The sequence below is a fragment of the Pristiophorus japonicus genome, chromosome 24 (assembly GCF_044704955.1).
Source record: "Pristiophorus japonicus isolate sPriJap1 chromosome 24, sPriJap1.hap1, whole genome shotgun sequence".
NCBI classification, from domain to species: domain Eukaryota; kingdom Metazoa; phylum Chordata; class Chondrichthyes; family Pristiophoridae; genus Pristiophorus; species Pristiophorus japonicus.
This window is the reverse complement of record NC_092000.1, coordinates 30,701,069-30,715,804: the sequence shown is the minus strand read 5'-3', so window position 1 is coordinate 30,715,804 and position 14,736 is coordinate 30,701,069.

Here is a 14,736-nt window from a genome sequence, read left to right as displayed (position 1 = left end):
CTACTGCCCCAAGCTCTCCTACTTCCCCAAGCTCTCCTACTCCCCCAATCTCTCCAATCCCCACAGCTCTCCTACTGCCCCAAGCTCTCCTACTCCCTCAAGCTCTCCTACTCCCCCAAACTCTCCTACTCTCCCAAGCTCTCCTAATCCCCCAAGCTCTTCTACTCCACGAATCTCTCCTACTCCCCCAATCTCTCCTACTTCCCCAAGCTATCCTACCCCCACAAGCTCTCCGACCACCCCAAGCTCTCCTACTCACCCAAGCTATCCTACTCCCCCAAGCTGTACTACTCCCCCAAGCTGTCCTACTCCGCCAAGCTCTCCTACTCCCCCAAGCTCTCCTACTCCCCCAAGCTCTCCTACTCCCCCAAGCTCTCCTACTCCCCCATGCTCTCCTACTCCCCCAAGATTTCCTACTGCCCCGAGCTCTCCTACTGCCCCAAGCTCTCCTACTGACCCAAGCTCTCCTTCTGCCCCACAGCTCTCCTACTGCCCCAAGCTCCCCTACTCCGCCAAGCTCTCCAACTCCCCCAATCTCTCCTACTCCCCCAAGCTCTCCTACTCTCCCAAGCTCTCCTACTCCCCCAATCTCTCCTACTCCCCACAGCTCTCCTACTCCCCCAAGCTGTCCTACTCCCCCAAGCTGTCCTACTCCACCAAGCTGTCCTACTCCCCCAAGCTCTCCTACTCCACCAAGCGCTCCTACTCCCACAAGCTCTCCTACTCCCCGAAGCTCTCCTACTCCCCCAAGCTCTCCTACTCCCCCAAGTTCTCCTACTCCCCCAAGCTCTCCTACTCCCCCAAGCTCTCCTACTCCCCCAAGCTCTCCTGCTGCCCCAAGCTCTCCTACTGCCCCAAGCTCTCCTACTGCGCCAAGCTCTCCGACTGCCCCAAACTCTCTGACTGCCCCAAGCTCTCCGACTGCCCCGAGCTCTCCTACAGCCCCAAGCTCTCCTACTGCCCCAAGCTCTCCTACTGCCCCAAGCTCCCCTACTGCCCCAAGCTCTCCTACTGCGCCAAGCTCTCCGACTGCCCCAAGCTCTCCTTCTCCCCCAGCTCTCCGACTCCCCCAGCTCTCCGACTCCCCCAAGCTCTCCTACTCCACCAAGCTCTCCTGCTCCCCCAAGCTCTCCTACTCCCCCAATCTCTCCAATCCCCCAATCTCTCCTACTCCCCCAAGCTCTCCTACTGCCCCAAGCTCTTCTACTGCTCCAAGCTCTCCTACTGCCCCAAGCTTTCCGACTGCCCCAAGCACTCCTACTGCCCCAAACTCTCTGACTGCCCCAAGCTCTCCTACTGCCCCAAACTCTCCTACTGCCCCAAGCCCTCCTACTGCCCCAAGCCCTCCTACTGCCCCAAGCTCTCCGACTTCCCCATGCTCTCTTACTGCCCCAAGCTCTCCTACGGCCCCAAACTCTCTAGCTGCCCCAAACTCTCTGACTGCCCCAAGCTCTCCGACTGCCCCAAGCTCTCCTACTGCCCGAAGCTCTCCTACTGCCCCAAGCTCTCCTACTGCCCCAAGCTCCCCTACTGCCCCCAGCTCTCCTACTGCGCCAAGCTCTCCGACTGCCCCAAGCTCTCCTTCTCCCCAAGCTCTCCTACTCCCCCAAGCTCTCCTACTCCCCCAAGCTCTCCAGCCCCGCCAAGCTTTCCTACTCCCCCAAGCTGTCCTACTCCCCTAAGCTGTCCTACTCCCCCAAGCTGTCCTACTCCCGCAAGCTCTCCTACTCCCCCAAGCTCTCCTACTCCCCCAAGCTCTCCTACTCCCTCAAGCTCTCCTACTCCCCCAAGCTCTCCTACTCCCCCAAGCTCTCCTACTCCACCAAGCTCTCCTACTCCCCCAAGCTCTCCTACTCCCCCAAGCTCTCCTACTCCTCCAAGCTCCCCTACTCCCCCAAGCTCTCCTACTCCCCCAAGCTCTCCTACTCCCCCAAGCTCTCCTACTCCCCCAAAATCTCCTACTCTCCCAAGCTCTCCTACTCCCCCAAGCTCTCCTACTTCGCCAAGCTCTCCTACTCCCCCAAGCTCTCCTACTCCCCCAAGCTCTCCTACTCCCCCAAGCTCTCCTACTCCCCCAAGCTCTCCTACTCCCCCAAGCTCTCCTACTCCCTCAAGCTCTCCTACTCCCCCAAGCTCTCCTACTCCCCAAGCTCTCCTGCTGCCCCCAGCTCTCCTACTGCCCCAAGCTCTCCTACTGCCCCAAGGTTGCCTACTGCGCCAAGCTCTCCTACTGCCCCAAGCTCCCCTACTGCCCCAAGCTCTCCTACTGCGCCAAGCTCTCCGACTACCCCAAGCTCTCCTTCTCCCCCAGATCTCCGACTCCCCCAGCTCTCCGACTCACCCAAGCTCTCCTACTCCTCCAAGCTCTCTAACTCCCCCAAGCTGTCCTAATCCCCCAATCTCTCCTACTCCCCCAAGCTCTCCTACCCCGCCAAGCTCTCCTACTCCCGCAAGCTGTCCTACTCCCCGAAGCTGTCCTACTCCCCCAAGCTGTCCTACTCCCTCAAGCTGTCCTAGTCCCCCAAGCTGTCGTACTCCCCCAAGCTCTCCTACTCCCCCAGGCTCTCCTGCTCCCCCAAGCTCTCCTACTCCCCCAAGCTCTCCTCCTCCCTCAAGCTCTCCTACTCCCCCAAGCTCTCCTACTCCCCCAATCTCTCCTACTCCCTCAAGCTCTCCTACTCCCCCAAGCTCTCCTACTCCCCAAGCTCTCCTGCTGCCCCAAGCTCTGAGACTGCCCCAAGCTCTGCTACTGCCCCAAGCGCCCCGACTGCCCCAAGCTCTCCTACTGCGCCAAGCTCTCCGACTGCCCCAAGCTCTCCTTCTCCACCAGCTCTCCGACTCCCCCAGCTCTCCGACTCCCCCAAGCTCTCCTACTCCCCCAAGCTCTCCTACTCCCCCAAGCTCTCCTACTCCCCCAATCTCTGCTACTCCACCAAGCTCTCCTACCCCGCCAAGCTCTCCTACTCCACCAAGCTCTCCTACTCCCCCAAGCTCTCCTACTCCACCAAGCTCTCCTACTCCCCCAAGCTCCCCTACTCCCCCAAGCTCTCCAACTCCCCCAAGCTCTCCTACTCCCCCAAGCTCTCCTACTCCCAAAAGCTATCCTACTCCCCCAATCTCTCCTACTCCCCACAGCACTCCTACTGCCCCAAGCAACCCTACTCCCCCAAGCTCTCCAACTCCCCCAAGCTCTCCTACTCCCCCAAGCTCACCTGCTCCCCCAAGCTCTCCTACTCCCCCAAGCTCTCCTACTCCCCAAGCTCCCCAACTCCCTCAAGCTCTCCTTCTCCCCCAAGCTCTCCTACTCCCCCAGCTCTCCTACTCCCCCAAGCTCTCATACTCCCCGAATCTCTCCTACTCCCCTAATCTCTCCTACTCCCCCAAGCTCTCTTACCCCCCCAAGCTCTCCGACCACCCCAAGCTCTCCTACTTCCCCAAGCTGTCCTACTCCCCCAAGCTGTCCTACTCCCCCAAGCTGTCCTACTCCCCCAAGCTCTCCTACTCCCCCAAGCTCTCCGACCCCGCCAAGCTCTCCTACTCCCCCAAGCTGTCCTACTCCCCTAAGCTGTCCTACTCCCGCAAGCTGTCCTACTCCCGCAAGCTCTCCTACTCCCCCAAGCTCTCCTACTCCCCCAAGCTCTCCTACTCCCCCAAGCTCTCCTACTCCCCCAAGCTCTCCTACTCCCCCAAGCTCTCCTACTCCACCAAGCTCTCCTACTCCCCCAAGCTCTCCTACTCCCCCAAGCTCTCCTACTCCTCCAAGCTCCCCTACTCCCTCAAGCTCTCCTACTCCCCCAAGCTCTCCTACTCCCCCAAACTCTCCTACTCTCCCAAGCTCTCCTACTCCCCCAAGCTCTCCTACTTCCCCAAGCTCTCCTACTCCCCCAAGCTCTCCTACTCCCTCAAGCTCTCCTACTCCCCCAAGCTCTCCTACTCCCCCAGCTCTCCTACTCCCCCAAGCTCACCTACTCCCCCAAGCTCTTCTACTCCACGAATCTCTCCTACTCCCCCAAGCTCTCCTACTCCCCCAAGCGCTCCTACTCCCACAAGCTCTCCTACTCCCCCAAGCTCTCCTACTCCCTCAAGCTCTCCTACTCCCCCAAGTTCTCCTACTCCCCCAGGCTCTCCTACTCCCCCAAGCTCTCCTACTCCCCCAAGCTCTCCTACTCCCTCAAGCTCTCCTACTCCCCCAAGCTCTCCTACTCCCAAGCTCTCCTGCTGCCCCAAGCTCTCCTACTGCCCCAAGCTCTCCTACTGCGCCAAGCTCTCCGACTGCCCCAAGCTCTCCTTCTCCACCAGCTCTCCGACTCCCCCAGCTCTCCGACTCCCCCAAGCTCTCCTACTCCCCCAAGCTCTCCTAGTCCCCCAAGCTCTCCTACTCCCCCAATCTCTCCTACTCCACCAAGCTCTCCTACCCCGCCAAGCTCTCCTACTCCACAAAGCTCTCCTACTCCCCCAAGCTCTCCTTCTCCACCAAGCTCTCCTACTCTCCCAATCTCTCCTACTCCCCCAAGCTCTCCTACTGCCCCAAGCTCTCCTACTGCTCCAAGCTCTCCTACTGCCCCAAGCTCTCCTTCTGCCCCACAGCTCTCCTACTGTCCCAAACTCTCCTACTGCCCCAAGCATTCCTACTGCCCCAAGCTCTCCTACTGCCCCAACCACTCTGACTGCCCCAAGCTCTCCTACTGCCCCAAACTCTCCTACTGCCCCAAGCCCTCCTACTGCCCCAAGCCCTCCTACTGCCCCAAGCTCTCCGACTTCCCCAAGCTCTCTTACTGCCCCGAGCTCTCTTACTCCCGCAGCTCTCCGACTCCCCCAGCTCTCCGACTAACCCAAAGCTCTCCTACTCCGCCAAGCTCTCCTGCTCCCCCAATCTCTCCTACTCACCCAAGCTCTCCTACCCCGCCAAGCTGTCCTACTCCACCAAGCTGTCCTACTCCCTTAAGCTGTCCTACTCCCCCAAGCTGTCCTATTCCCGCAAGCTCTCCTACTCCCCCAAGCTCTCCTACTCCCACAAGCTCTCCTACTTCCCCAAGCTCTCCTACTCCCCCAAGCTCTCCTACTCCCCCAAGCTCCCCTACTCCCCCAAGCTCTCCAACTCCCCCAAGCTCTCCTACTCCCCCAAGCTCTCCTACTCCCCCAAGCTCTCCTACTCCCCCAAGCTCTCCTACTCCCCCAAGCTCTCCTACCCCGCCAAGCTCTCCTACTCCACCTAGCTGTCCTACTCCCCCAAGCTCTCCTGCTGCCCCAAGCTCTCCTACTGCCCCAAGCTCTCCTACTGCGCCAAGCTCTCCGACTGCCCCAAGCTCTCCTTCTGCCCCATAGATCTCCTACTGCACCAAGCTCTCCTACTGCCCCAAGCTCTCCGACTCCCCACAGCACTCCTACTGCCCCAAGCAACCCTACTCCCCCAAGCTCTCCAACTCCCCCAAGCTCTCCTACTCCCCCAAGCTCACCTACTCCCCCAAGCTCTCCTACTCCCCCAAGCTCTCCTACTCCCCAAGCTCCCCAACTCCCTCAAGCTCTCCTTCTCCCCCAAGCTCTCCTACTCCCCCAGCTCTCCTACTCCCCCAAGCTCTCATACTCCCCGAATCTCTCCTACTCCCCCAATCTCTCCTACTCCCCCAAGCTCTCTTACCCCCCCAAGCTCTCCGACCACCCCAAGCTCTCCTACTTCCCCAAGCTGTCCTACTCCGCCAAGCTGTCCTACTCCCCCAAGCTGTCCTACTCCCCCAAGCTCTCCTACTCCCCCAAGCTCTCCGACCCCGCCAAGCTCTCCTACTCCCCCAAGCTGTCCTACTCCCCTAAGCTGTCCTACTCCCCCAGGCTGTCCTACTCCCGCAAGCTCTCCTACTCCCCCAAGCTCTCCTACTCCCCCAAGCTCTCCTACTCCCCCAAACTCTCCTACTCCCCCAAGCTCTCCTACTCCCCCAAGCTCTCCTACTCCCCCAAGCTCTCCTACTCCACCAAGCTCTCCTACTCCCCCAAGCTCTCCTACTCCCCCAAGCTCTCCTACTCCTCCAAGCTCCCCTACTCCCTCAAGCTCTCCTACTCCCCCAAGCTCTCCTACTCCCCCAAGCTCTCCTACTCCCCCAAACTCTCCTACTCTCCCAAGCTCTCCTACTCCCCCAAGCTCTCCTACTTCCCCAAGCTCTCATACTCCCCCAAGCTCTCCTACTCCCTCAAGCTCTCCTACTCCCCCAAGCTCTCCTACTCCCCCAGCTCTCCTACTCCCCCAAGCTCACCTACTCCCCCAAGCTCTTCTACTCCACGAATCTCTCCTACTCCCCCAAGCTCTCCTACTCCCCCAAGCGCTCCTACTCCCACAAGCTCTCCTACTCCCCCAAGCTCTCCTACTCCCCCAAGCTCTCCTACTCCCCCAAGTTCTCCTACTCCCCCAGGCTCTCCTACTCCCCCAAGCTCTCCTACTCCCCCAAGCTCTCCTACTCCCTCAAGCTCTCCTACTCCCCCAAGCTCTCCTACTCCCCAAGCTCTCCTGCTGCCCCAAGCTCTCCTACTGCCCCAAGCTCTCCTACTGCGCCAAGCTCTCCGACTGCCCCAAGCTCTCCTTCTCCACCAGCTCTCCGACTCCCCCAGCTCTCCGACTCCCCCAAGCTCTCCTACTCCCCCAAGCTCTCCTACTCCCCCAAGCTCTCCTACTCCCCCTATCTCTCCTACTCCCCCAAGCTCTCCTACCCCGCCAAGCTCTCCTACTCCACAAAGCTCTCCTACTCCCACAAGCTCTCCTTCTCCACCAAGCTCTCCTACTCTCCCAATCTCTCCTACTCCCCCAAGCTCTCCTACTGCCCCAAGCTCTCCTACTGCTCCAAGCTCTCCTACTGCCCCAAGCTCTCCTACTGCCCCACAGCTCTCCTACTGTCCCAAACTCTCCTACTGCCCCAAGCATTCCTTCTGCCCCAAGCTCTCCTACTGCCCCAAACACTCTGACTGCCCCAAGCACTCCTACTGCCCCAAACTCTCCTACTGCCCCAAGCCCTCCTACTGCCCCAAGCCCTCCTACTGCCCCAAGCTCTCCGACTTCCCCAAGCTCTCTTACTGCCCCGAGCTCTCCTACTCCCGCAGCTCTCCGACTCCCCCAGCTCTCCGACTAACCCAAAGCTCTCCTACTCCGCCAAGCTCTCCTACTCCCCCAATCTCTCCTACTCACCCAAGCTCTCCTACCCCGCCAAGCTGTCCTACTCCACCAAGCTGTCCTACTCCCTTAAGCTGTCCTACTCCCCCAAGCTGTCCTATTCCCGCAAGCTCTCCTACTCCCCCAAGCTCTCCTACTCCCACAAGCTCTCCTACTTCCCCAAGCTCTCCTACTCCCCCAAGCTCTCCTACTCCCCCAAGCTCCCCTACTCCCCCAAGCTCTCCAACTCCCCCAAGCTCTCCTACTCCCGCAAGCTCTCCTACTCCCCCAAGCTCTCCTACTCCCCCAAGCTCTCCTACTCCCCCAAGCTCTCCTACCCCGCCAAGCTCTCCTACTCCCCCTAGCTGACCTACTCCCCCAAGCTCTCCTGCTGCCCCAAGCTCTCCTACTGCCCCAAGCTCTCCTACTGCGCCAAGCTCTCCGACTGCCCCAAGCTCTCCTTCTCCACCAGCTCTCCGACTCCCCCAGCTCTCCGACTCCCCCAAGCTCTCCTACTCCCCCAAGCTCTCCTACTCCCCCAAGCTCTCCTGCTCCCCCAATCTCTCCTACTCCCCCAAGCTCTCCTACCCCGCCAAGCTCTCCTACTCCACAAAGCTCTCCTACTCCCCCAAGCTCTCCTCCTCCACCAAGCTCTCCTACTCTCCCAATCTCTCCTACTCCCCCAAGCTCTCCTACTGCCCCAAGCTCTCCTACTGCTCCAAGCTCTCCTACTGCCCCAAGCTCTCCTTCTGCCCCACAGCTCTCCTACTGTCCCAAACTCTCCTACTGCCCCAAGCATTCCTACTGCCCCAAGCTCTCCTACTGCCCCAAACACTCTGACTGCCCCAAGCACTCCTACTGCCCCAAACTCTCCTACTGCCCCAAGCCCTCCTACTGCCCCAAGCCCTCCTACTGCCCCAAGCTCTCCGACTTCCCCAAGCTCTCTTACTGCCCCGAGCTCTCCTACTCCCGCAGCTCTCCGACTCCCCCAGCTCTCCGACTAACCCAAAGCTCTCCTACTCCGCCAAGCTCTCCTACTCCCCCAATCTCTCCTACTCCACCAAGCTGTCCTACTCCCTTAAGCTGTCCTACTCCCCAAGCTGTCCTATTCCCGCAAGCTCTCCTACTCCCCCAAGCTCTCCTACTCCCACAAGCTCTCCTACTTCCCCAAGCTCTCCTACTCCCCCAAGCTCTCCTACTCCCGCAAGCTCCCCTACTCCCCCAAGCTCTCCAACTCCCCCAAGCTCTCCTACTCCCCCAAGCTCTCCTACTCCCCCAAGCTCTCCTACTCCCCCAAGCTCTCCTAATCCCCCAAGCTCTCCTACCCCGCCAAGCTCTCCTACTCCCCCTAGCTGTCCTACTCCCCCAAGCTCTCCTGCTGCCCCAAGCTCTCCTACTGCCCCAAGCTCTCCTACAGCGCCAAGCTCTCCGACTGCCCCAAGCTCTCCTTCTCCACCAACTCTCCGACTCCCCCAGCTCTCCGACTCCCCCAAGCTATCCTACTCCCCCAAGCTCTCCTACTCCCCCAAGCTCTCCTACTCCCCCAATCTCTCCTACTCCCCCAAGCTCTCCTACCCCGCCAAGCTAACCTACTCCACAAAGCTCTCCTACTCCCCCAAGCTCTCCTTCTCCACCAAGCTCTCCGACTCTCCCAATCTCTCCTACTCCCCCAAGCTCTCCTACTGCCCCAAGCTCTCCTACTGCTCCAAGCTCTCCTACTGCCCCAAGCTCTCCTTCTGCCCCACAGCTCTCCTACTGTCCCAAACTCTCCTACTGCCCCAAGCATTCCTACTGCCCCAAGCTCTCCTACTGCCCCAAACACTCTGACTGCCCCAAGCACTCCTACTGCCCAAAACTCTCCTACTGCCCCAAGCCCTCCTACTGCCCCAAGCCCTCCTACTGCCCCAAGCTCTCCGACTTCCCCAAGCTCTCTTACTGCCCCGAGCTCTCCTACTCCCGCAGCTCTCCGACTCCCCCAGCTCTCTGACTAACCCAAAGCTCTCCTACTCCGCCAAGCTCTCCTACTCCCCCAATCTCTCCTACTCACCCAAGCTCTCCGACCCCGCCAAGCTGTCCTACTCCACCAAGCTGTCCTACTCCCTTAAGCTGTCCGACTCCCCCAAGCTGTCCTATTCCCGCAAGCTCTCCTACTCCACCAAGCTCTCCTACTCCCACAAGCTCTCCTACTTCCCCAAGCTCTCCTACTCCCCCAAGCTCTCCTACTCCTTAAAAACTCCCCTACTCCCCCAAGCTCTCCAACTCCCCCAAGCTCTCCTACTCCCCCAAGCTCTCCTACTCCCCCAAGATTTCCTACTGCCCCGCGCTCTCCTACTGCCCCAAGCTCTCCTACTGACCCAAGCTCTCCTTCTGCCCCACAGCTCTCCTACTGCCCCAAGCTCCCCTACTCCGCCAAGCTCTCCAACTCCCCCAAGCTCTCCTACTGCGCCAAGCTCTCCTACTCCCCCAAGCTCTCCTACTCCCCCAATCTCTCCTACTCCCCACAGCTCTCCTACTGCCCCAAGCTACCTTACTCCCCCAAGCTGTCCTACTCCCCCAAGCTGTCCTACTCCACCAAGCTGTCCTACTCCCCCAAGCTCTCCTACTCCACCAAGCGCTCCTACTCCCACAAGCTCTCCTACTCCCCGAAGCTCTCCTACTCCCCCAAGCTCTCTTACTCCCCCAAATTCTCCTACTCCCCCAAGCTCTCCTACTCCCCCAAGCTCTCCTACTCCCCCAAGCTCTCCTGCTGCCCCAAGCTCTCCTACTGCCCCAAGCTCTCCAACTGCGCCAAGCTCTCCGACTGCCCCAAGCTCTCCTTCTGCCCCATAGATCTCCTACCGCCCCAAGCTCTCCTACTGCCCCAAGCTCTCCTACTGCCCCAAACAATCTGACTTCCCCAAACTCTCTGACTGCCCCAAGCTCTCCGACTGCCCCGAGCTCTCCTACAGCCCCAAGCTCTCCTACTGCCCCAAGCTCTCCTACTGCCCCAAGCTCCCCTACTGCCCCAAGCTCTCCTACTGCGCCAAGCTCTCCGACTGCCCCAAGCTCTCCTTCTCCCCCAGCTCTCCGACTCCCCCAGCTCTCCGACTCCCCCAAGCTCTCCTACTCCCCCAAGCTCTCCTACTCCCCCAAGCGCTCCTACACCCCCCAATCTCTCCTACTCCCCCAAGCTCTCCTACCCCGCCAAGCTCTCCTACTCCACCCAGCTCTCCTGCTCCCCCAAGCTCTCCTACTCCCCCAATCTCTCCAATCCCCCAATCTCTCCTACTCCCCCAAGCTCTCCTACTGCCCCAAGCTCTTCTACTGCTCCAAGCTCTCCTACTGCCCCAAGCTTTCCGACTGCCCCAAGCTTTCCTACTGCCCCAAACTCTCTGACTGCCCCAAGCTCTCCTACTGCCCCTAAACTCTCCTACTGCCCCAAGCCCTCCTACTGCCCCAAGCCCTCCTACTGCCCCAAGCTCTCCGACTTCCCCATGCTCTCTTACTGCCCCAAGCTCTCCTACGGCCCCAAACTCTCTAGCTGCCCCAAACTGTCTGACTGCCCCAAGCTCTCCGACTGCCCCAAGCTCTCCTACTGCCCCAAGCTCTCCTACTGCCCCAAGCTCTCCTACTGCCCCAAGCTCCCCTACTGCCCCCAGCACTCCTACTGCGCCAAGCTCTCCGACTGCCCCAAGCTCTCCTTCTCCCCAAGCTCTCCTACTCCCCCAAGCTCTCCTACTCCCCCAAGCTCTCCAGCCCCGCAAAGCTTTCCTACTCCCCCAAGCTGTCCTACTCCCCTAAGCTGTCCTACTCCCCCAAGCTGTCCTACTCCCGCAAGCTCTCCTACTCCCCCAAGCTCTGCTACTCCCCCAAGCTCTCCTACTCCCTCAAGCTCTCCTACTCCCCCAAGCTCTCCTACTCCCCCAAGCTCTCCTACTCCACCAAGCTCTCCTACTCCCCCAAGCTCTCCTACTCCCCCAAGCTCTCCTACTCCTCAAAGCTCCCCTACTCCCCCAAGCTCTCCTACTCCCCCAAGCATTCCTACTCCCCCAAGCTGTCCTACTCCCCCAAAATCTCCTACTCTCCCAAGCTCTCCTACTCCCCCAAGCTCTCCTACTTCGCCAAGCTCTCCTACTTGCACAAGCTCTCCTACTCCCCCAAGCTCTCCTACTCCCCCAAGCTCTCCGACGCCCCCAAGCTCTCCGACGCCCCCAAGCTCTCTTACTCCCCCAAGCTCTCCTACTCCCCCAAGCTCTCCTACTCCCCCAAGCTCTCCTACTCCCCCAAGCTCTCCTACTCCCCCAAGCTCTCCTACTCCCCCAAGCTCTCCTACTCCCTCAAGCTCTCCTACTCCCCCAAGCTCTCCTACTCCCCAAGCTCTCCTGCTGCCCCCAGCTCTCCTACTGCCCCAAGCTCTCCTACTGCCCCAAGGTTCCCTACTGCGCCAAGCTCTCCTACTGCCCCAAGCTCCCCTACTGCCCCAAGCTCTCCTACTGCGCCAAGCTCTCCGACTGCCCCAAGCTTTCCTTCTCCCCCAGATCTCCGACACCCCAGCTCTCCGACTGACCCAAGCTCTCCTACTCCTCCAAGCTCTGCAACTCCCCCAAACTGTCCTAATCCCCCAATCTCTCCTACTCCCCCAAGCTCTCCTACCCCGCCAAGCTCTCCTACTCCCGCAAGCTGTCCTACTCCCCGAAGCTGTCCTACTCCCCCAAGCTGTCCTACTCCCTCAAGCTGTCCTAGTCCCCCAAGCTGTCGTACTCCCCCAAGCTCTCCTACTCCCCCAAGCTCTCCTGCTCCCCCAGCTCTCCTACTCCCCCAAGCTCTCCTCCTCCCTCAAGCTCTCCTACTCCCCCAAGCTCTCCTACTCCCCCAATCTCTCCTACTCCCTCAAGCTCTCCGACTCCCCCAAGCTCTCCTACTCCCCAAGCTCTCCTGCTGCCCCAAGCTCTGCGACTGCCCCAAGCTCTGCTACCGCCCCAAGCGGCCCTACTGCCCCAAGCTCTCCGACTGCGCCAAGCTCTCCGACTGCCCCAAGCTCTCCTTCTCCACCAGCTCTCCGACTCCCCCAGCTCTCCGACTCCCCCAAGCTCTCCTACTCCCCCAAGCTCTCCTACTCCCCCAAGCTCTCCTACTCCCCCAATCTCTGCTTCTCCCCCAAGCTCTCCTACCCCGCCAAGCTCTCCTACTCCACCAAGCTCTCCTACTCCCCCAAGCTCTCCTACTCCACCAAGCTCTCCTACTCCCCCAATCTCTCCTACTCCCCCAAGCTCTCCTACACCCCCAAGCTCTCCTTCTCCACAAGCTCTCCGACTCCCCCAGCTCTCCGACTCCCCCAAGCTCTCCTTCTGCCCCACAGCTCTCCTACTGCCCCAAGCTCCCCTACTCCCACAAGCTCTCCAACTCCCCCAAGCTCTCCTACTCCCCCAAGCTCTCCTACTTCCCCAAGCTATCCTACTCCCCCAATCTCTCCTACTCCCCACAGCACTCCTACTGCCCCAAGCAACCCTACTCCCCCAAGCTCTCCAACTCCCCCAAGCTCGCCTACTCCCCCAAGCTCACCTACTCCCCCAAGCTCTCCTACTCCCCCAAGCTCTCCTACTCCCCAAGCTCCCCAACTCCCTCAAGCTCTCCTTCTCCCCCAAGCTCTCCTACTCCCCCAGCTCTCCTACTCCCCCAAGCTCTCATACTCCCCGAATCTCTCCTACTCCCCCAATCTCTCCTACTCCCCCAAGCTCTCTTACCGCCCCAAGCTCTCCGACCACCCCAAGCTCTCCTTCTTCCCCAAGCTGTCCTACTCCCCCAAGCTGTCCTACTCCCCCAAGCTGTCCTACTCCCCCAAGCTCTCCTATTCCCCCAAGCTCTCCGACCCCGCCAAGCTCTCCTACTCCCCCAAGCTGTCCTACTCCCCTAAGCTGTCCTACTCCCCCAAGCTGTCCTACTCCCGCAAGCTCTCCTACTCCCCCAAGCTCTCCTACTCCCCCAAGCTCTCCTACTCCCCCAAGCTCTCCTACTCCCCCAAGCTCTCCTACTCCCCCAAGCTCTCCTACTCCCCCAAGCTCTCCTACTCCACCAAGCTCTCCTACTCCCCCAAGCTCTCCTACTCCCCCAAGCTCTCCTACTCCTCCAAGCTCCCCTACTCCCTCAAGCTCTCCTACTCCCCCAAGCTCTCCTACTCCCCCAAGCTCTCCTACTCCCCCAAACTCTCCTACTCTCCCAAGCTCTCCTACTCCCCCAAGCTCTCCTACTTCCCCAAGCTCTCCTACTCCACCAAGCTCTCCTACTCCCTCAAGATCTCCTACTCCCCCAAGCTCTCCTACTCCCCCAGCTCTCCTACACCCCCAAGCTCACCTACTCCCCCAAGCTCTTCTACTCCACGAATCTCTCCTACTCCCCCAAGCTCTCCTACTGCCCCAAGCTCTTCTACTGCTCCAAGCTCTCCTACTGCCCCAAGCTTTCCGACTGCCCCAAGCTCTCCTACTGCCCAAACTCTCTGACTGCCCCAAGCTCTCCTACTGCCCCTAAACTCTCCTACTGCCCCAAGCCCTCCTACTGCCCCAAGCCCTCCTACTGCCCCAAGCCCTCCGACTTCCCCATGCTCTCTTACTGCCCCAAGCTCTCCTACGGCCCCAAACTCTCCAGCTGCCCCAAACTGTCTGACTGCCCCAAGCTCTCCGACTGCCCCAAGCTCTCCTACTGCCCCAAGCTCTCCTACTGCCCCAAGCTCTCCTACTGCCCCAAGCTCCCCTACTGCCCCCAGCTCTCCTACTGCGCCAAGCTCTCCGACTGGCCAAGCTCTCCTTCTCCCCAAGCTCTCCTACTCCCCCAAGCTCTCCTACTCCCCCAAGCTCTCCAGCCCCGCCAAGCTTTCCTACTCCCCCAAGCTGTCCTACTCCCCTAAGCTGTCCTACTCCCCCAAGCTGTCCTACTCCCGCAAGCTCTCCTACTCCCCCAAGCTCTCCTACTCCCCCAAGCTCTCCTACTCCTTCAAGCTCTCCTACTCCCCCAAGCTCTCCTACTCCCCCAAGCTCTCCTACTCCACCAAGCTCTCCTACTCCCCCAAGCTCTCCTACTCCCCCAAGCTCTCCTACTCCTCCAAGCTCCCCTACTCCCCCAAGCTTTCCTACTCCTCCAAGCACTCCTACTCCCCCAAGCTGTCCTACTCCCCCAAAATCTCCTACTCTCCCAAGCTCTCCTACTCCCCCAAGCTCTCCTACTTCGCCAAGCTCTCCTACTCCCTCAAGCTGTCCTACTCCCCCCAAGCTCTCCTACTCCCACAAGCTCTCCTACTCCCCCAAGCTCTCCTACTCCCCCAAGCTCTCCGACGCCCCCAAGCTCTCCGACGCCCCCAAGCTCTCTTACTCCCCCAAGCTCTCCTACTCCCCCAAGCTCCCCTACTCCCCCAAGCTCTCCTACTCCCCCAAGCTCTCCTACTCCCCCAAGCTCTCCTACTCCCCCAAGCTCTCCTACTCCCTCAAGCTCTCCTACTCCCCCAAGCTCTCCTACTCCCCAAGCTCTCCTGCTGCCCCCAGCTCTCCTACTGCCCCAAGCTCTTCTACTGCCCCAAGGTTCCCTACTGCGCCAAGCTCTCCTACTGCCCCAAGCTCCCCTACTGCCCCAAGCTC